This window comes from Maniola jurtina, chromosome 9 (genome assembly GCF_905333055.1).
Source record: "Maniola jurtina chromosome 9, ilManJurt1.1, whole genome shotgun sequence".
NCBI lineage: Eukaryota > Metazoa > Arthropoda > Insecta > Lepidoptera > Nymphalidae > Maniola > Maniola jurtina.
Genome location: NC_060037.1, coordinates 8,887,128 through 8,909,727, shown reverse-complemented (window position 1 = coordinate 8,909,727; position 22,600 = coordinate 8,887,128). Strand labels below are relative to the sequence as shown.

At 35.8% G+C, this 22,600-nt stretch overlaps 1 protein-coding gene across 1 annotated transcript in view; it reads right to left on the bottom strand.

Annotated features, from left to right (window-relative positions):
* LOC123868020 (zinc finger homeobox protein 3) overlaps positions 1–22,142 on the bottom strand; it is a 257,817-nt gene extending 235,675 nt beyond the window's left edge. Inside the window, exons 1-2 of the mRNA XM_045910351.1 lie at positions 21,863–22,142; positions 15,318–15,320 (exon numbers count right to left, since the gene is read on the bottom strand). The gene's annotated coding sequence lies outside the window, so the exon portion shown is untranslated. The remainder of the gene's footprint in view (positions 1–15,317; positions 15,321–21,862) is intronic.
* Positions 22,143–22,600: the final 458 nt, after the last annotated feature.

The following is a 22,600-nucleotide window of genomic DNA, read 5'->3' as shown; positions in this document are numbered from 1 at the left end:
AGCCACGATGCCACAGACAGATACACAGATAAAAAGATACACACGTCAAACTTATAACACCCTTCTTTAGGGGTCAGGGGTTAAAAATTAATAAAAAAAAACAGTAGTTTTAATTCTTTTTTTTTTTCAAATAAAACAGAGAGAATTCGCCGTCCATGAAAGATATTGAATTTTAAACTTGTATTTGTATAAAAAATAACTTCTATCGAATTACTTGAACTATGGTTTCCTAGGAAAGCCTAGTGGTAACACGACACGCTGCAATGTAGCGTCACTGAAACAGAATGCTCTACTGACTGACTGATGAGTGCTCAGATTTAGCGCAAAGGTTTTCTATAAGTTAGATCCTTCATTCCTTCCTCCTTCTAAATTTCTGGTCTGGTGGGAGGTTTCGGCCGAGGCTAGTTACCACCCCACCGGCTAAGCCGTGCCACCAAGCGATTTAGTGTTCCTGTACGATGCCATGCAGAAATCAGAAGAGTATCATGGGCACGTATGGTTTTAATGAAAAACTGCCATACCCCTTCTTGGTTAGCCCGCTTCTATCTTAGACTGCATCAACATTTACCACCAGGTGAAATTGCAGTCAAGGGCTAACTTGTCATACTAATATTATAAAGGAGAAAGTTTGTATGTGTGTGTGTGTGTGTGTGTGTGTGTGTGTGTGTGTGTGTGTGTGTGTGTGTGTGTGTGTGTGTGTGTGTGTGTGTATGTTTGTTTGTTACTCCTTCACGCAAAAACTACTGGACGGATTGGGCTGAAATTAAAAATAGAGATAGATTATACCCTGGATTAGCACTTACTTTTTATCCCGGAAGTTCCCACGGGAATCTTAAAAAACCTACATCCACGCGAACGCGAGTCCAAGTCGCGGGTATCAGCTAGTATATGAATAAAATTAAATAAAGTTCTCCTAAACCTTTATCAAACAACGAATGAGATTTGAGTCAAATACAAATCTGTCAATTGATCAAAAATAATAATGATTAATTAACATTTCAATTGGGCACAATTACATGAATTCCTTAATAACCTTTAATTATACTTCTGTCCCGAAGAAACCCAGCCCGTGCAATTACACCCATGTTACATACAATAAGTGCTAATTGCATATACAATACAACGTGTACGGATGCTATCTACTTAAGTTTCATTATAACTTAACAGACACTTAACGCCAATTATACTAAACCAAATAGTTTCTACCACTGATTAAACAAATAGAACCACCAAAAAGTTCTTTATTCCAAGGGAATAAAGACTTAGATTTTCTTAATTTGTACAAATTAGACGCATGTATAAGTTTGTCAAGATTACACTAGAGAAAGGGGAAGGCGAGGTTCTTGATAAATTACAATAGAATTTTAATGTCCTAAACGATTTGATAATGCTTTTATAATTTGTTTGCTTTATTGTCTGCTTTGCATTTTATTGTATTTAATTAGAAGTATTTTCTTACTTGAGTGCTCTTTCACCGTAACATAGACATTGAGTTAGATAATAGAGTAGCAAACATACCTACCTACTTTATAAACTGCCCCCACCTAATACTAACAAACACTATAATAATTCGTGATAAAGTGTGTCTATCTGTCGGTTATCTTTTCACGGCCCATCTATTTAACCGATATTGATGTTTTATATACTTGCATCCTCGAGACTGACACAGGCTACTTTTTATTACGGAAAATTAAAACTCCCTCGGGATTCAGATTCATTTTAATCCACGTGGGCCAAGTCGCTGGCATCATCTAGTATTTTATAAGTAAACATAATATTACCTATATGTATCACTCTTACTTTTTTTACATTACCGTAAGTTATGCATCATGGTATAATATTAACGGCAGTCAAAATAAAAGCAGGTCCAACTGAAATTTTTATTATTTTATTTTTTTACTTTATTTCGTTCTTATTGTAATCCTGGAGGGTTCTGATAAAATGACCATTTTTTAAATAAAGCACGCGTAGTTATAGTAATATGAATATTAAAACAAAATATTAGCGAAGGAATCCGTGAACTTGCACAAATAATAATTATAAACAGTTAACAATATTTCTGTTCTAGAAATAAGGTAACTCATTGAACGTAGATATAAAATGCGATAAAATGATTGTATAAAAAGTTAACGATTGTTTTTGGGTTATTAAGTGGAAACGATCTTAATATGTTATAAATAAAATTAAGCATCATTTGGCAATCGTCTAATTTTCTAAACTAATAAAAACCGTTGTTTTAATGACTGACTGACAACCTACAAATTATATCATTTTAAGTATGTAAGGATATATTTTTGAAATATATCGCCCAGGGAGGCAGGGAGTCGCTTTATTTAGGCAACGCAAAACCGTGGTATGAAGAAGTCTCTACTCTCTGCCTATGTCCAGCAGTGTACCTACCTACGTCTATTGGTTGATGATGTTGATGATCTCTCAGAATTGAAATAAAGGAAAGAAAAACAGTTTTTTTTCTCTCTCGTCTGGCTTTACACAGATTAGCCAATGTCAAGTTTGTAGTTATTTACAAGTTCAGAAAAACAGTTTCACATTTAGAATTATATGCTGCAGTAGGTAATTATTAGCAAACTACATTAATTGGGATGATGCCTATGTCTAAAATAAATTATTTATTAGGGGTCATTAAATAGAGGCACTTAAAATCCACGTCCGATGTTAGTTTTAAGTTTGCTAACTATTTTAAATTATCGATTTAAATAAAAAAGTACGTCCAATTATGTCAAATGTCTATGACGTCACGTCTGTGAATTTCATACAAGCTCCCTTACTAAGCGAGCGTTTTGACGTTTGATAAAAAGTCACTGATTTGACTAGTAGTCATCATCCCTATTATAATACCAACAACAAACAAGCTTGGTCTAAAATCTAAATACATATAATATATAAGAGGAAAAGATGACTGACTGACTGATCTTTCAATGCACAGCTCAAACTACTGGACGGATCGGGCTGAAATTTGGCATGCAGGTAGCGGTAATTAAAACCTAGACATGCGCTAAGAAATGATTTTTAAAAATTCAACTCCTAAGGGAGTAAAGAGGGTTTGAAATTTGTAGAGTCCACGCGGAAAACGTCGCGGGCATTAGATAGTGCTAGTAATAAACCTGCTTACAATGATAATAACTGTATCAACTTTATCTATTATCAGTATGAATAATGACTCTTACTAACGCCTACTCGTACAAAGAGCTCAACAAACTCCTGGAAAGCTTAATTGATGCCTTATTTGCCTGCAAACAGATAATTGTACCTTCAAGTGTGTATTGTAAGGGTTAAAATTAACAAGGATGTAGTACGCAAGAAGAGCCACTGATTTTTATGCTTCCATATCTTGCATGCATGCAGAGAAAAAAGGAACCCTTATAGGATCACTTTGTTGTTTGTCTGTCGTGTCTGTCAAGATCCGTCAAGGAAATCATGTGGCAGGTAGCAATATCTTTTAGAAAAAGGAAAAAATCTAAAAATCGTGAATTTGCGGTAAATCACATTTAGTTATTTCATATAGGTACTTATGATGGAATAGAACCCTTCGTGTGGGAGTCCAACTAGCATTTGATCGGTTTTTGTGTTGATTTGTCTCTTAAATCTTGAACTTCGACTGTTATAAGCCTAGCACATAACAAACTTAAAATAAAAAAAAAAAACCCAACACAAAAACATTAAAAAAAAAGAAAATTAGAAAAGAGCTGATAACTTTCAAAGGGCTGAACCGATTTTCTTCGATTATAGCTAAGAACACTCGATCAAGCCACCTTTCAAACAAAAAAAACTAAATCAAAATCGGTCCATTCGTTTAGGAGCTACGATGCCACAGACAGATACACAGATACACAGACACACACGTCAAACTTATAACACCTCTCTGTTTGGGTCGGAGGTTAAAAAGTAAGCGGTGATAGCCTAGTGTTAAGGCATTGGCCTCCTCGTCGGAGAATCCGAGGTTCGATCCCGGGCACCACCTCCAACTTTTCAAGATATGTGTGTTTTAAAGTATTATAATGTCACTTGTTTTAAAGGTGAAGGAAAACATCGTGAGAAACTGCATACCAGTAACATAACAATATTCTTAAGAGGGCTCTCTCCGTCATTCGTTTCATACAATCGTAGTTCCAATTTCATTTGAATATTAAGCAACCAAAGTCCATCAAATTTTGCAGACATATTCTAGAAACTAATATCTATGTCTGTGGTTTTCCAGATTTCTGTTAAAATATTCGGTTTCAAAGTTACGTTAGTTTTCATACAAATCTTTGAGCCCCTGTAATTTTAAAACTACATATTTTTAGCAAAAATCTAAAACACCACAGACACAGATAATTAGTTTCTAGAATATGTCTGCAAAATTTCATGGACTTTGGTTACTTAATGTTCAAATGAAATCGGAACTACGATTGTATGAAACGAGTGACGGAGAGAGAGAGAGCCCTGTTAATTAGAATCAAAAAGATTTATAACTAGGTCAAACTCTCCTAATCTTTATCCGCAGACGTAAAGTTTTATTGACCATAATATATACATTTTTAAATCACATTCTGAAAGCATAGAAAAAAATATTGTTATTATTATCCTATCTTTTGATAATGTCCAAATAATCATACATCTTTACGGTATCTTGACGTATCCAGTACTTTTGTAACAAGTCATTATTGTTCCACTTGAATCTTGCAAGTTCTGCCCTCGGGTAATTTGTGTCTGCAACCGCAAAATTATAATAAAAAAAATATTTGTATTGCAAAAATAAATTGAAAAATAAATAAGATGGTTTGAGCAGTATAAAATGAATGTTATAATACTCACGACATAATTTGACATCTATATGTTTTGTATTTATTACACTAGGTGATGCCCGAGACTTTTTTTAAATGTCTTTGATTTCTTTCGTATCCAGCGACCTCTGACCGGAAAGCGCAACGTTGGAACTTGGAAGGCCCACACTAGACGGACGGACGACATCAAGCGAGTCCCAGGAACTTGAAACAACACAACAATATCGAGTTGTATTATTTTCTTTTTCCAAGAGTACCTAAAGCTAAAAATTCCAGGATAAAAAACGAGTTTTTTTTAACAATGGGTCTTTTCAACAATAAAAAAATAAACCAATGCCTCTATAACAAGCATCGAATTAATCTCCAATTACGGATACCTTGTATTATACAGAGTATAAAAGAAAATACACATTTTGTTGTGGTTAAAAATAATTACATTGTAATATTAATTGGAGTTATTATCTGTGGTTTTGAAAGCAGTGACTATCCCTTTGTGGAGGGATAATTACGTGACTCTTATTATAAATAACATTTGGCAACAAGAAACTCTTTAGGAGACCTATTATTATTTTATTTCTTGCTGTGGTGGCTATGTAATAAAACATGTTTCTTTACTTAAGGCCGATTTTTCAATCGTCAAATAACTTTTATCTGAGGAATAAATTTGACGTTTTGACAGATTTCCTATACAAAAACTGCCAAACGTCTTTATTCCTCAGATAAAAGTTATTTGAAGATTAAAAATCAGCCCTTAGGGCTTACTTAGACCTCTCGTTATAATTTACTAAAAACTTGATGGACCGCAACTTAATCCATGTGTTTTTTTTAAATCTCTTGGGTATTCTTTCATTTTCTAGGATTTTTATCCTACTAGCCTTTATCTGTCTCCAGAATGCAGAAAATATATTCTAAATGTATTCTTCGCCAAAATTAGTTCGTCAAAAACTAGAAAAGTCATAATTTTCAGAAGAAATATAATTTTAGTACTTATATTCATTATTGTCGGACATAAATAATGAAGAGTAAGTAAATCGTTACTTGGCTATTGGCTTACTTTTAAATCTCGTACAACAAATAATAGAATAATCGGCGTAATACGTTTGTATGGAGAAGCGCGTATGAAGTGTGACCCGACATTAATGTCTCGGAAACACCAAAACATAACATTTTGACCCTCTATAATGCTTCTGACGAGTGATAATGCCTTGCATCAAAACTTACACGAGCCATTCAATTCCGTGAGCCTCTGTTTATTGCACTCATAATGTGTAACGTTCGACTGTCAGGTGATAAATAGAACCCCGTCATTAAACTAAATAAACATCACCCACATGGCCCTATCTAACCCCCTATCGCAGAGGCGGGGCCTTAATGACCGCTAATGAGACATTTTATTATTTTACACTAAATAATTTCTTATAGCCTCTTTATACCTAGATAAACATCAAAACTCGCTTCACACCTCGATCTGATAATCGAATTAATGCTCTCGTACCATTTCACGCGGGTTTATTGCTTTTGTGAGGTTAATACGGGGTTTCGTATTGTAATTTCGGGTTATCAGTGCAGCGAAGTGATCTCGATTTTTTGTTTTGTGGCAATCGTTGTATTTATGCGGATATGTAAAATCTGCTACAGTTACAAGATTGATTTAAAAAGTTGAATTTTAAATTCATCCAATAATAATATTAGAAACTTCCAGCCGCCCGGAGGTTCGCTTGACGAAAATTGTAGATGTTCTTTATTTCCTGTTTAGTGGGAATTTTGAAAAATCCGGCCTTATCCCTTGTTTACACTTTTCAGCGAATTTCTATGCACGATTTAAGCTTTCTATGTCCAGGCTTTGGTTGTGTGTTGATGAGTCAGGCTGAGATCTATAGATCGCACTTTGACTTTGCTCAGACTTAAGACACTGTTAAAACGAGACAGCGTTATACCGCTGGCATAAATCTGTCTCGTTTTAACTGAAACTTAAGTCTAAGCAAAGTCAAAGTGCGCTCTATAGATTTCAACCTCAGTATCAGTAAGTTTTACTTAAAAGCTCAGTTTTTTGGCTATTTTATATAATGAAAAGGTAATATAACAGCTTATTACTAATAATATGTTAGTAGGTATACAAATGATTTGTTTTTAGAAGATGTACCTACACCAAACAGACAACGCAGCGTGCAGATCTTATATTTGTAATAAAATATCCTGCAGGTACCAGAACGAAACAATCACGGCCGGCGATCGTCAGATCTCGGACTCTGATAACCCACCCTAAGCCCAAATAATGCAACTATTAAGCAAAATGTATTATAATGAACGACGCCTTAATTCGGCCTCTTTATCTTTTGTTACCGTCGAGTGTTGATGTTTCTTAATAACATGTCATTTTCGTTCCTTAATTTCCGAAATATATTTCTCGTAACCTATTTTAGGGTTGTGTTTTTACGCTCATAAATTTTACTGTGTATTGTGTTAAATATAATTCGTAAGTCACTTTTTGGGTCAATAACATTAATGTTCATTATTCGTTACTTACTATTGTTATAAAACGTTATGTAACATCGCTACACTTTGTTAATCTTCCCATTGTTTATCTCAGTAGAGCCATTATGATAAGTCATTTTTGACCATGGTGTGGCTATTCTGAACAACAATCGTGTCTAGAAAAATCTGATAATTTGGAAATCATAAATATAAAAATTTCTCGTCCAGAAATCGTACCCAAGACCTTGACATAAATACCTATAGCCAGAAAGGTCGTCAAGTGTATATTTCAAACGTTGTATTCAAAATTTAAAATATTAAATGCTGTTTATTTCTCATGAACATACCTACTATAATGAAATACCTACTGATACTTTTTCTCACCATACCTATTACATTCTCAACAACTGTCAAAAGTGGCCTATTAAAATGACTCTACAACATCTCATACGAGTCCAACACTCGCAAGATATCAGTAACGATTAGAACAGCGTTACGAAAACAAAAATCTGATAGATTCCGTAAAAAAATGACAGATATAAGGCGTCGAAATGTTGCGCACACGCTCGCCGAATTCTAAATTTAAATAGTATTTACATTGGGCTATCGAGAGCGCGTAATTAATACAATCTTTGTTAGAGGGTAATTTGCCAGAGCTAATGCCGGCGTGTGTAATCTTCAAAGGGGATTTAGAAACACGCGTTCTATTCTATTTTGGTCGTGTTCTGAAACAGAGAAATATTTACAATCTCTCTGGAACACTTCGGCGCATCCGACGGTCGTTACGCGCGAACGCATCGATTCGTGAGTCAGGCAGATTTGATTGGATCTTTGGGATGAAGATGCATTCATTAATGTTGATGGCGGCTTGAGTTCGCGCATCGATGCCTTACACATTCGATTTCATAATAAATACTTATCCGGTTGTTATACCTAATATTCACTTTGGAATTCGACGATTGAATTTAAGTAGTAAATTGGTAATCTCAAAGCAACCCTAGTTGTAGAATAGATAAATCTCGAAATAACACAAAAGTTTGTTAGGTAGTAAGTATCTAGTTGAAACACATATTTTGTACCTTAGGTCTTAGCTAGTCAACTCAGAAACAAAATTATTCGTAAAAATAATTTCTTATAAAAAGTCATTTTAGCAATAAAAAATTATATATTTCATCCTTTATTAAACACATTTTACGATGACGAATGTTTAAGCAGTGATTTCAACTGCTCAATTTATCATAACAACTTGCGCCATTGCGAAGCAAAATTAAAATAGATTTCATTATAGCGTTTTTAAAATTATTCTAGGTCAAACGCTTTTTGTCATTTCCAACTGCCTACGCAAGAAGTAATTAAAAGCGAAAATAAACAGAGCGCTTCCAATCGTAAAAAAGAATATCTTAGTCGTCTATAAATGAGTACAGATGAACGCAATAAAACTGATTCAAGTCACAGAAATAAGTCTTATGAGTATTTGGTGGCATTGAGTTTTATATCATAGAGATGCAGACTGCCACCCTCTCTCCAGTCAATCCTTCATGCCTGAGGATCGTCATCCCCTCATCTCACTGACTTACTATTACTTCTGCCAACAGTCAACATCGTACGGTAAGTGGTGTAGGTACTTCCGTCCAGTCCTGTTAGCAGCATCGTAAAATTTTCAAAAGAAAAATAAAACCGACTTCAAAAACCAAAAACACTAAAAAGTAGAAAATAATTTTTGTTTAGCTACACAATATAATGTACCTAGGTATGAAGTCGAGCGAGCATATTAAAACAAAATTAGAAATCCAAGAGTGAAGCTCGCCCGACTTCATACCTAAGTACATTACATGTGTTAGTGTTTTTGGTTTTTGAAGTCGGTTTTATTTTTCTTTTGAAAATTTTTTATTTCACAATTTTTAGTGGCCCCACTGTACTATAATATGCTATGCCCAGTTAAAACCCTACTGTTTACTAAGCTATTACAGTGATCGCGAGCAATTTGCTCTTATCCATTGAGGAGTTCTGTTCTCCATCTCCGAAGATATTCATCAGATCTTCACCAAATTTATATGGGACCACCTGCACAGTATACCCTTTCAAACAAAAAAAATATTTCCAAATCGGTCCGGGGGTCTTTGAGTAATCGGGGAACATACATAAAAAAAAAAAAAAGATCCCGACGAATTGAGAACCTCCTCCTTTTTTGGAAGTCGGTTAAAAAGTAAGCACCATTTTTCTTAAGTTGATTTTGACTAAGATCTCTAACCACCGTATTAGAGATTTTCTTGCGGTCTCTTTCTTACCCCTAACATTCCCGACCACTACGAATAGCTTCTCAAGTTAAATTTTCTCACTACTTTCTTTTTAGCGTCGTAAGATTTTTACTTTAAGTGTCATACAACACGGTAACTCATATTTTCAATAGTTAATATTTCTTACTAACTCTTAACATTAATATCGTCCTTACAACTTGCATCATATTGAGATAGCGATAATATTGCGAAAGAGAATAAAAGATTCCTTGCCAATTTACTAAATAATAAAATAAATAAGAAAATAGCTCGTTCTCTTGTTCGCAAACCAAGTTTTGTGGAACCTCCAGAATATGACACCTCTCTGTTCAGAAGCATAGGTGAAAAGGCTCAAACGTTTTTATAGTAGCATCTGACGCCAGTCCAGGAATGCTATCAAATAAAAATTTTGCCATGCGATATAAAATTATTGAGGACCGTATTATTATACAATAATTGATAGGAATAGACGTAATAAAATTCGTGGTATTTGCAATAAATAAACTACTGACCGATGGAGAAATAAACATTGTATATTTAATAGGGTGTGCGGAAGACAACTAAATAAATTAAGTGGCAAATAAATTTCCGGAGAATATTGCCTGAGATTACTCTCCACAAAAAATAAAGCTATTGCTAACTGTACTGAATCTCGTTATAGTTAGTCTTGGAACTAAGAAAAATTTTAAACAAACATTATAAATTCGTCAGTATTATGTAAACTTTTCTTTTAAATCTTTCATTGAAATTAACTGAACTGCTTTACTGCCATATGGTTTACTTAATTTATATTAAATGCTTTATCTTACCTAGATTTACTTAGTTATAGTTACTTAGATATAGTTGAGATTTTTACTCATCTACAAAAATGTTTTTATTGTGCTTCAATATTTGAAAAACTTAGCGTCAGATTACAGATGGGATTGATTAATATTTATTATTATTTTCAGTTGTAAATACTTAGTTTGACAAAAACCTTTACATCTTTCATTTGTCTTTTTATTACCTTTCATTTTCTAATTTATTTTTGATTTATTATTAGTTGGCGAATGTCACAGGGTATTTCATGGTTACATGAAAATTATGAGATGTTTGTTTGAATTGAATCTTAGAAACCTTTAGAGTTTAAATAGTGCAGTTTTAGATCGACCTCTGGTAGAGCTTCCCTCTATTTTACTTACAACTAAATAAACCAAGAGCTGGCAGCAGCCGTGCTCAATATTGTGGGTTTTTCCAAATAAAAGAAATATAAAAAAAAATTAAAGAAAAATCATAATATTATTTTCAAAGGAACTGTGAAGATCATAGATTACATCTCTATATCACTTAAGTCATTGAGAGGGTCAAATCACTCTTTTTCAAAGCATTGCAATAAAAATTGGTCCAGATTCCACATCGAAAATAAGACGTTTTTTGGTCGCCTGCCAAGTTCATTATGAGCGTTCATGAATTTTCACATTTGAATTATTTTACTGTCTGACTTATGGCCGTTACTTAAATATTTGGTAAACAGGAAAAATATAGCTTTGATCGATCAAATTTAATGTGTTGCGTTGAAATAGCTTCTATAAGTGGATCGCGGCATTATATTACTGCCGATTTTTAGTGCCCTGGTGTTTCACAACAAGTGAGCATCAAAATATTATAGTCTTAGATACTTTTACATGTCCTCCTTCTTCAACTGTTTCTACAAAGTTTCTTCTCGCTATTAATCGATTGACTCTACCTTTATTAATATAAGCGATTACCCGAAGCTTTGCTTAGCGAAAATACTATATAAATCGGCTTTACTACCTATCCTGCAGGCATTCCCCGGGATGTAATCTAACGCTGTACCAAATTTACACAAAATCTGTTAAACTGATGGGCCGTGAAAAGCTAGCAGACAGACAGACATACACACGCATTTATAATATTAGTATGGATAACATGTGGATTTGCCAAAAGGATTTAAATCGCAAATCTAATTACCGACCGCCTAAATTATTGGTAACAAAGCATATTACGCAACTTCAGCGTGCCATATTCCATCTAACAATAGAATGGAACATTAGGAATGAATCATCTCCGACTGATCCATGCACCGAAGATTATCGAACTAGAACACTAACACTTGCGGGATGCATTAAAACGCACGTGAACCTAATTTACGCCTGTAAATAATCTCTTGACGCAGCCAACATTAACAAAGTAGACGCTGATGCATCAAACGTTATGGCATTTGTGGTTATTAAGTTCTAGGCATTAAAATATCGCGTCCATATCTAAAACGGCGTACGCGACAAGTGAGGAAGTCCCCTTATTTATAGTGTGCCATATGTCAGATCGAACCGTTCCGAATTCAAATTCAAACTGTGTGTTCTAATTGGATTGTATTTTTGTTTAAAGTGCTTCTAATAAGCTGGCTTGAATCACGCACATTGTTACAGTCACAACAAACACATTGACGTGTGTTTACGTGTTCGCAATTAGATCACCCATTGATGTATTGGTGTTGCTTCAGTAGGTATGTACGTCGGTGTGCAACGCGTCCGATTGAGAAGTAACGCGAGGGATCTGGTACTGATTAGCGTGTGCCAGTGTGAGTGCGGAGTTACGGATAAAACGTACGTGTGTAGTTGGGCATTAAGTATGCTTTAGATTTTATTATTTAATGATTCATCTTAGGGATGTAGAAATAGTCCGGAATGCTTGCGCCGGTTCGCGTTGAAAAGCCAGTAATAATAGAATATTGGCACATCTGCCCCACTGTATAAGTTTTGATGTTATTACTCCTCTCCCGTATGATATTTCGTTCCAGGTTTATTTTAAGAGTGTTTTATGTTTTTAATTGCGACCCGCAGATTATTTTTCGACGGCGAACTAAGATTTTTACAGCTGTTTTACAACGACCACCTTTCCGATGACAGAATTAATATTGTTTATGAAATATATTCTGTGAATAGTGCCGATAAATTTTGATTACTGTTTTGATACTAATACGAGACTCGTAAATGTGTATAAAATTTTTATATCGTGTGATTTGCGATTATGATATTAAAATATACGTTCTTTTGAATATTATGTTTATCTTCTTTCTTTATTAAGTAAGGTGGAAAGTGTTTTGTTTGAAACTGGTGCAAGCCTAACTTTACAATATAAGTCAGAACGAAAATTTTACTGAAGGAAGTATTCATGCCAATTTACAAAATAAATAGCCGTACACGTATCTTGTGGTCGGTGGATTTACTGAAAGTAAACTACTCGGGTGTTATAAAAAACTTTATTTATCAAGAAGGCAATACCTACTAGGTATTTCGTTCGAAATCGATACCTTGACTTTACAGTAAGTAAAGTCAAAACGAAAATTTTACTCAGGCATTTGTGTTCAGTCAACGCTAAGTTACAAACACGTTACTCATAAAGGTACTGATAAACCTGAGCATAGACTTGTAACAAAACATTCAGCATTAGACGTTTTTAAAGACTATCAAAGTAAAGAGGACCTTAATGAAATTGTTTTAAGATGCTCCATTCCATTCTCGTCAAATGCTCAATGTTTTGTTACAATAATCAATGCTCTAGAGTCTAGTTTATCAGCACCTTAAGAGGACGATTAACCTACGTATAATAAAGTTGTTGGGTCATTTATAAAAATATGTATTTTATTCGCCCCCTTAACAATACTTTACAAATTATGCCGCTTAAGCAACGCCAACACGAAAATGCTTGAATCTGAAATTAACGTGTGCACACACCCAATTTACTAAGGCCCCCAAAACGCGCAACTCCTTCAAAACATTCTTTAATTTACACCAATTTTCGAGGGCCTCGGTAAAATGGGTGGCAGAAAATAATCCGACGCCATTAATGTCGATCATTAAATATAAATTATAAATGTAAAAGTAAGCACAAGAAAAGCAATCAGGCCGTCCATTATTAGATTAAATATCTCGTGGTTCCGTGGACGTAATCACATATTTACCCACACATCAATAAGTGAATTAGGTGTGCGTGTGTTAAGTAGAACAGATTTTTATTCTGAAAATAACTACGTTTGGGGAATAGGAATTGCAATTAATCCTTATTATTTTGTACGAACTATTATACTGACGACCGCCCGTCTGTAAAGATTCTTATATCTAAAATATCTACTTTGTTAAACACGACGTACTACTAAAAGTAGAAACTAGAGCCACTTTAATTTTCCTGTTAGCCTATTTATCTTTGGAAAAGGATAGTTTCGAAGTAGAGTCCAAGTAGAATTTATTAATAAGAATTTATTTATTAAAAATTATTCATACTTACAAATTTTATTTGCACGACACATATGATAAGCTGATAAGGTTAGATTTTATGGTGTACTTTGTGTTGATATGTGTTGTGTTTAATACCTAATTGTGTTGGATCAACTAATGAAGCAGAAATTCTATTCAGTCGTATAGAAATGAATATGTTACCACTTACCATTAAATAAGGCACCGATTATTGTAATTGCATCGGTTCAAGGTACATAATGATAAAATCGGAAATAGGGACGTGCCAAGAATTATGAAGATGTTGTATGAACTATGAAGACCATATAAACATTCTTCATTGGAATATATTATTATTACTAAGGATATTATAGCAACTGATGTACTAAGTAAGAGAATGATGGCTCTGGTTGCGATAGAAATCACAGTCATTGTAGCCCGGATTGCCATCTCGACTTTTCGCGAATTATACGTTGGTTTGGAACGCGATACGTAAACTCCTCTGAATTCGGTGGATTTTCTGACCAATATAACAATAGGTTTCAGAGTTTACACGAATATTTTACTCGTGGATTCGTATCACAAGTGAACTTTATCATAATTATTTTCATAGGCCATAATGACCCGTGTACTCATAACGGTAAGTGCCTTCATTGCGTTACTGGGACTCATTAGGGAGGCTCCGAAATTGCCCGAAGTGTGACGAAATCTGATAATTTTCTGACTTGGACGTATTAAAGCGTAGCTAATGACTTGAACTGTGATTTTGTACTAGGGCAGTTGATATTAGCCAAATGTAGAGTTCATAACAAACGAGAAACAAGAACTTAGTTCCGTTACCGATATTAGATCGCAGAATGTAAAGACGCTCTAAGATCAAGCTGTTTTCTAAGTATTGGATTTACAAAGCAATTTGATTGTACCATAAACAAACGAGATAGAGAAACTTATTATTGATACCAATATCGGATCGCACGATGTAAAGGCGTAAGTGTGAGTAGATGTCCATCGCACATGATTCTGATATGGCAGACACACTGTGCCATTCAAAACAAATGAACATGAACTTAATTCAAATATCGATGTCGGGTCGGAACACGTAAAGACGCTCTGAGAATCTAACTCCTTGTATAGTCCACAAGAATGAATGGCTTACCGTCCGTCATACATATTTCCGACATGGCCGACGCACTGTGCCATTCATTACAAATGAGAGACAAGAACTTAGCATACGATCTGATGCAAGCTTAATTTTGCTCGTTTATAATTAGTGACGGTACATCTGATGGTACGTGTTCTTCTAGGTGAGCTTTGTGTAGTAACTGTTTTGGTCTAACTAACAAAGCGACATAGTCACTAAGTGACTGAGCTTCCAAATAAAGAGAACATACAAGTGTAAATTAAAAATTTATAACACCCCCGACAAAGTATTTGAGTTTTCCAAAACATCATTTTCAAATAAATAATTATGTATCTAGGCAACGTCCATCTTGACAGCTTGACATTTGTCAATTGACATAATATTATGAACCTAACGGTTATCTAACCTTCTTTTCTACAAGAAAACTAGAAAAGAGCTGATAACTCTTAAACGGCTGCACCAATTTTTTTGGATTATAGCTAAGAACACTCTCGATCAAGCCACCTTTCAAACAAAAAAAACTAAATTAAAATCGGTTCATTCGTTTAGGCGCTACGATGCCACAGACAGATACACAGATACACAGATACACAGACACACAGATACACAGACACACAGATACACACGTCAAACTTATAACTCCCCTCTTTTTGGGTCGGGGGTTAAAAAATATATGGTGCATAATATATGTGGCACAGAAATATTATATTCTTTGTAGACTTAACTATGGAGCGGGCTATGTTGGAGATCTCTCTGAGGGAATCCGTAACGAGGAACTCCGTAGGCGAACCAGAGTGACCCACATACTCAACGAATTAGCCAGTTAAATTGGCAGTGGAGATCAAAATCGGTTCATTAGTTTAGGAGCTACGATGCCACAGACAGATACACAGATACACACGTCAAACTTATAACACCCCTCTTTTTGGGTCGGGGGTTAAAAAAAAGGTTGATAAGCCAGTATAATCACAAAGAAACAACACTTTCAAGCGGCTTTTTACCCGACTATGGCAAAGCCGAAAGGAACAATTATGATTTTTTTTTTGCAACAAGACGTAGCAAAAGCCACGAGCGAAGGTATCACACCACTTGAGCCAAAGATTTGTATTCTATGTTAAGTTCATTTGGGTTCCGCACCTCAAAAGGAAAAACGGAACCATTATAGGATCACTATGTGGTCTGTCTGTCTTTTTTTAATAAATTTAATAGTTTATGCTATAAAAACATAGACAAAAGACATTAGCCACCCTTTTAAGTTCGCAGATAGCTATTAGATAGGTATTATAATGCAAACTTTCTTAATAACGGAACTTTGGCTGGGTTTATCTTCTCATTACATCTCTTATCTACTTACCTAAAAGTTCGTATTATTTGTCTTAACACACTCGTATTGTTTGGACTACTGACAAAATTCATGTAGAGGTACGTAACCTGATTGGAGCTGTGTCAGTTCCCGTTTCCCACAAATATTTTTTCTTTTTTTAACCCCCAACCTAAAAGAGGGGTGTTATAAGTTTGACGTGTGTATCTGTCTGTGGCATCGTAGCTCCTAAGCTAATGAACCGATTTTAATTTAGTTTTTTTTGTTTGTTTGAAAGGTGGCGCTGATCGAGAGTGTTGTTGTAATCCAAGAAAATCGGTTCAGCCGTTTGAAAGTTATCAGCTCTTTTCTAGTTACTGTAACCTTCACTTGTCGGGGGTGTTATAAATTTTTAATTTACACTTGTTTTGGAAGCTTTTGGAAACTAGCGAAACTTTTGGAAATTAGCGAACTCAGTTACTTCAGAAAGGTCATCGACCTTCGACATGAGAAGCACAATGATTCATTAACTTACACACAGACCTACTTACCTCATTCCTATAATACAACCTCATATAATACTGAGCTATGATAATTTATTAATTTCGCTTCTCCTTTTGTTTGTTCCCCAATGATCAATGTACCTCTTCCCTCGAATGATAAGTTTGTTTTCGCGATTGCTCTTTGTTAATCATACTTTCCTAATTAAGGGAAAGTTGTTTCGGAGTTAATTTGTGACGATCGGGCGATAAGGTTACACCAGTGATATAAATTCACTAGATGCGATCCTATAAAGTAGCAACATGTTTCAATGAACATCGGTGTCAGCACTCTTTCAAACGTAATCCACTTCAAACACAGTCTGTTTGTAAAAATTAAACTTGCGCCACTAAGGCCACACGAGACGTGTCCGTTGCGTTGCGGTGACGCATCGCTGCGGATTTGAGTATTGGGTGGCACACAGGCGTTCGTTTCCGGCAAAAAGTATGGCGCTGGAACGCACCAGCCCTCCTCGCCTCATCTCTCTGGTCCCAAGTCCGTTGCGTCCGTCCGGCGCCGCACGACGTCGTTACGCATCGTGTGCCATGGTACAACGATTTTTATGTAGGATAACGTGTGGGTTCACTTTAAATAATTATATTATCCACGTTATCATTTATTTATTTAAAGTATTTGAATACTTTAGTAAGTACACAGGTATTATATTATTCGTCTAAACTTATCTATATTCGTAGAACCGGACTGTGTCTAAAGCGAATTAGGATTAGTAGTAGCGCGGACGCCGATGTCCGTGAGAACACGTTGTTTCTATGAAGCGCCGCATCTAGTGGAACACTTATATCGCTGGGTTACACAGTTTGTTCGGCAGTTAATGAGTTCAGAAGTGTAACTTTACATGCTTTTGGTGTGATACTAAACGGATATTGCGTTTGTTATATCTAACTACTTTATGAAATCATTATAAAGAGCAGAATAAGTTCATGTTAGGACATTGAAATAAGTAGATGACGCCCGTGACTTTATCTGCATGGATTAATGTTTTTAAATATCCCGTGGAAACTCTTTGATTTTCCGGGATGAAATGTAACCTGTATTGTGTTAATTGCTATGAGCTAATATTGAAATTTCAGTAATTATTAAATATCAGGTAGTATTCCCGTCATTGTAGCGTAGAAAAGTGACCATACCATCGTACAATGAATATCTACTTTTTAATTTTCATGGCAGCCATTTTGGTATTTTTATTATTTGTTGAGCGCCAATAGACATAACTGTGAAAACTTCAACTCTGTACCTATTAAGGTTCATGAGGTACAACACGCTGACAGACAGACGGGCGGACTGACAGACGAACGGACAGCGCTAGCTTTGTAACAGGAACCTTAAAAATGTTTTACCTTTAAGTTCGTAGATCTTGGTTACGGGTTCAGTTTGAGAAATCAGCTCTAGTATCGACTAATTTGTGAATTATAGTCGATACTAGAGCTAATTTCTTAAACTGGACCCTTTCAAGTAAAGATTTTTGTATAAACCTGTGAGGATAATACTGCCATTGTCGCAATTAAAATGCCATAAGCCTACGTTGTCGCATTAGTTTATGAATTGCGAAAAACCGAGTGAAATTTGAATTTCGCGGGCTGACTCGTCGCTTCCACCTTAAGGTAAACACCAGCCCGCGCTGCGCAGTTAGTAACTATACCGCTTATACAACCCCGGCACGCTTTCACAATGCTATCCGAATCCTGCGTAGCCGAGGGGCGATTCTCCTATCAATCTCAAAGATGATAGCCGGCTACAATCGCTCTGATGCATAATGCTCGCCTCAGATAGCTGTCTCGGGCACGAAGCCTGCGAGCCTCGCAATTTATTGTTTCACGATCACAGCGGACTCATTATTAAAACGGTTTGATACGTAGAGGTGTTGGTGCCGCGGGCCCTGCGCCAATTACTTCGTGATCCCATAGTTGTTTGTAACAACGCTGTACTAGACTTTTAGTGCCCACCTCCTATTTGAATCTGATTTCCTGGTACCCTTTCGTGTAATTTAAAAATGGCAGAGTTGCTTAATCCTAATCCTAATTATACTCGTAAATGTGAAAGTGTGGATGTTCGGATGTTTGTTACTCAATCACGCAAAAACGAATTTGGATGAAATTTGGAATGGAGATTGATTATACCCTGGATTAACACAAAAGCTACTTTTTATCCCGGAAAATCAAAGAGTTCCCACGGGATTTAAAAAAATGTAAATCCATGCAAACGAAGTCGCGGGCATCAGCTAGTAGTCTAATATTATAAAGGGGTAAATTTTGTTTGTAGTAAGTAATCTCCGGAACTACTGAACCGATTTAAAAAAATTCTTTCACCAGTAGAAAGCTAGATTATTTCTGAGTGACGTAGGCTAAGTAGATGGTGTACCTATGTATATATATTTATAAGCTAGTTTCCCGTGAGAAGCCGGGGCGGGTGGCTAGTATTTTAATAAAGTTAAAAGTATGATAGAGTAGCTCTTGGCACAGCAGAGGTAATATATTCGTAAGTCCTATGTTCAATTTTCGGTTCAAAAATCATTAACTGGTTGAGGACCTGTTTTATCTTGGATCCCTTACTACTCACCTTTTTTATTTTAACCTACTTGGCATTAAATAGCTCATAGTCTCATTTTTTCCACTTGTTTATAATATGTTGCAAGTACAATACCAAAACCCTGCGACCGCGACACATATCTTACAGGTATTTGTCGGTCAAATATTTGTCAAGAGCGGAAATTGATGCTGCGACCCTTGACGCCTCCACGGGTGAGTAGGTACCTTACTTACCTGACTAACCAACTCTTCACTTTTTCTAGCTTGGAAAGGTAAATTCTATAATGAAGACTTCAAGGCCAATTCAAGGGTTCAGTAGATTCGGTACCAATTGGCTATGACAGACGCACGGAGAGACACACGAGTTACGACATACGAAAATTTACGCAACCCTAAACAGTTAAAAAAATACTGTAAAACCCATTTCTCTAAAAGAAAACAATTACGTATCCTAACAAACAATAAAACTAGTGCCCACATAATTTACATCGTACAATCAAATGATCGAAAATCCATTAGTAGGATAAAAGATAATAAAAAAAACTGCGCCGATTAAACGTTGAACTAAAACAATTTTCTTCAACTTCAACAAACAAAATCGATTGGGCTTAATTGCAGTCTGATCAATAACTAATTGTGTTCCCCACACGTACAGACGATAAAGAATAATTACTGGCTGCCGGCCAAATGAATCGATCCACATCAAAACGCGAGCCTAATCCATCATTTAGATATTACAGCGATTGGGGCTTACTGTTTTTAATTCCCAAAATTACACTGGTAAACTCGGTCGGAGGCACCGTACGCGTAAATATAATTACTGTGTCACAAATTGACCACCATAAAAGACCCGTGTTAAGCCACCGTCACACCAGCCTATCGTGTTATTTCAGTAATCACTCCTATTCCGTATAACACGGCATTAATTAAAATTTAGTTTCAGACCATTAGTTTACCATCGCGTTTCTTCAAGTTTCATTTTTTCCCTGTAATTATAGAGTGCGGGCGCGAGGCTAAATGGGCAGGGTAGTGACAAATAACATTGTATCGAAGGCAGCCATGAATTTTGTATTCAAATTAATGCGACTAATAGGTTTTAAGTGTGGATTTTGTGGCGCATTGCGCTTATATTAATGACTAAGTAATTTCATTCATAGAGCTGTGATAAGCTAGTGGTTAAAACGTTGACCTCCTGTTCGGGGGGGTCGGAGGTTCGATGCCGGGCACGCACCTCTAACTCTTCGAAGTTAGATGCGTCTCAAGCAAATAAAATATCACAGTGAAGGAAAACATCGTGATGAAAGCAAACGAAACGCTTTGGCGGTTCCTCTAGTACTGCAAATGTTCACGGGTGGCGGTAATCACTTAACATCAGGTGGGTCGTCTGCTCGTTCGCTTGCTATTTTTATTTAAAAAAAAAACCAGAGAGTTCTCCATAATGTCTTAAAAGTTGTGTGAAATCTGCCAACTCGCAAATGGCCGGCTTGGTGGCCAAACCCTTCTCATTCTGAGAAACTCGTGTTACTGTAAGTAGTGAGTCGATGATAGGTTGGTGATGAGTTTCCTTCATTACAGTATGCTCGGAACAAACTTTTGACTGCATATCTGAGCTCATTAGCAGCGCCTATACAAATCCATTACCGTGTGATTAGAAATCAAGAGTCAAAACTGAGAACTGGTTTAGGTCAGTTTAGACTCGTGACTTGTGAGATTTTACCGGTAATAAGGCTGTGTATACACTGCTCGGCGAGTTATTAATTAACAGGTCGACAGCAAACAGAGAGCCGCTACCGGGCTGCGCTCTGTACACAAACTTATTTGCCCAACGAGACCCGAGCGGCCGCGGCATGTAGAATCTCATTACCGCGATTCTGAGAATATTGGAAGTGAGAAATGGAGTTAAAAAGATAATGCTAGTATGTCGATGTTGCCGTTTTTGTTCCCTTGTTATCACTCGTCAGACGCTGTGTTAGATCTTCTTGGAAGGGTTACCTTTTACTTTTTTGTGGATGGAAATATTTAGAGCAAACAGTCTACAATGAAACGATTTGAACTGTTTCGTTTTTTAAAGGTTACAACTACGGAATTTTTCACACAACTTGTTCACGATACTCTTGGTTTTCAGGTTGAAACTATCCTGTATTTAAACTAATATGCATGAGGTTCAATTAAAAGTAGGAGGTTAATATATTTAACTTAATGAAGTTAACAAATTACCTAAAAACTTTAAATTTTATAGTAAGTATGTACCTAGTTGAAGTAAAAAAGTGCGATACGATATGGTAAGTTAAGAACTCTACCTCTTTTTGTGCAAATAGTGCTCTCTCAAGAATTTTTCCCGGGTTCGTTTCTCGGCTTGACCAATTTAGGAAATTGTCATTTGTTGAACTAGCCAAGAGACTCCGTCTCTTTCATTGCGTTTCTAATAAAACTAGATTTATTCTTACTAATTAGTAACTACGTATAAAAAAGTTAGAGTACCTACTAATGGAATACAAACTTCCAAGTCATTATGCTCAAAAACAAATACCTATTGTAGGTATATTCACACGCAATCAAACATACCTGAATCGCGGTAACACTCCGCTATCGGATGTACCCAGTGAAAAAAAGTGTGGTCCACTTATTGACAGCTCAAACATTTGTCCCCAAGCGACCAGCGAGTTTGCTTGTCACTCGACACGTATTTACACTGCACAGAACAATCACCGTTCTGACATTGACATTGATAGCACTAACAGTGACATGATAGCACCAAAATGACACCGTGACATCGATAAGCAAAAAACGTGATAAGTATATCGATTTTCGTTAGTGTTTTGGGCGGGCGGCGTGGAAACGTGCGCGGGCGCCGACTTCGAAACTATATTGGCTTCTCGGACGCGTTACATGCAAAGTTTGTGTTTCTGATATAAGCACCGCTGTCAATAATCACTTTGTTAGTGCCGTAGTAAGTTCTAAAGTTTGCTGTCTCAGTCGATTTTTATTAGTAGCTTTAGCATGCGATTTTGTCTGCGTGATATAAGTAGTTTATAGCATTCGCAGATAATGTATGTAGCTATTTTTCAGTAAAAGAATTTTCAGAATCGGATCATTAGCTCCGGAGATTATCTCTTACATACAAACTCACTAACTAAAAAACGTTACCCCTTTAGGTATAATATCGTAAAAGTGAAGATTCAGGAAATATCTTTTTTCTAAACTTAATTAGTAGTTCGGTCTCTAGAACTCAAACATAAAGGTTTAAAAATAATAATATAATATTTTGTGTTTTGAATTATATGATTAAAAATATTGAAGAAC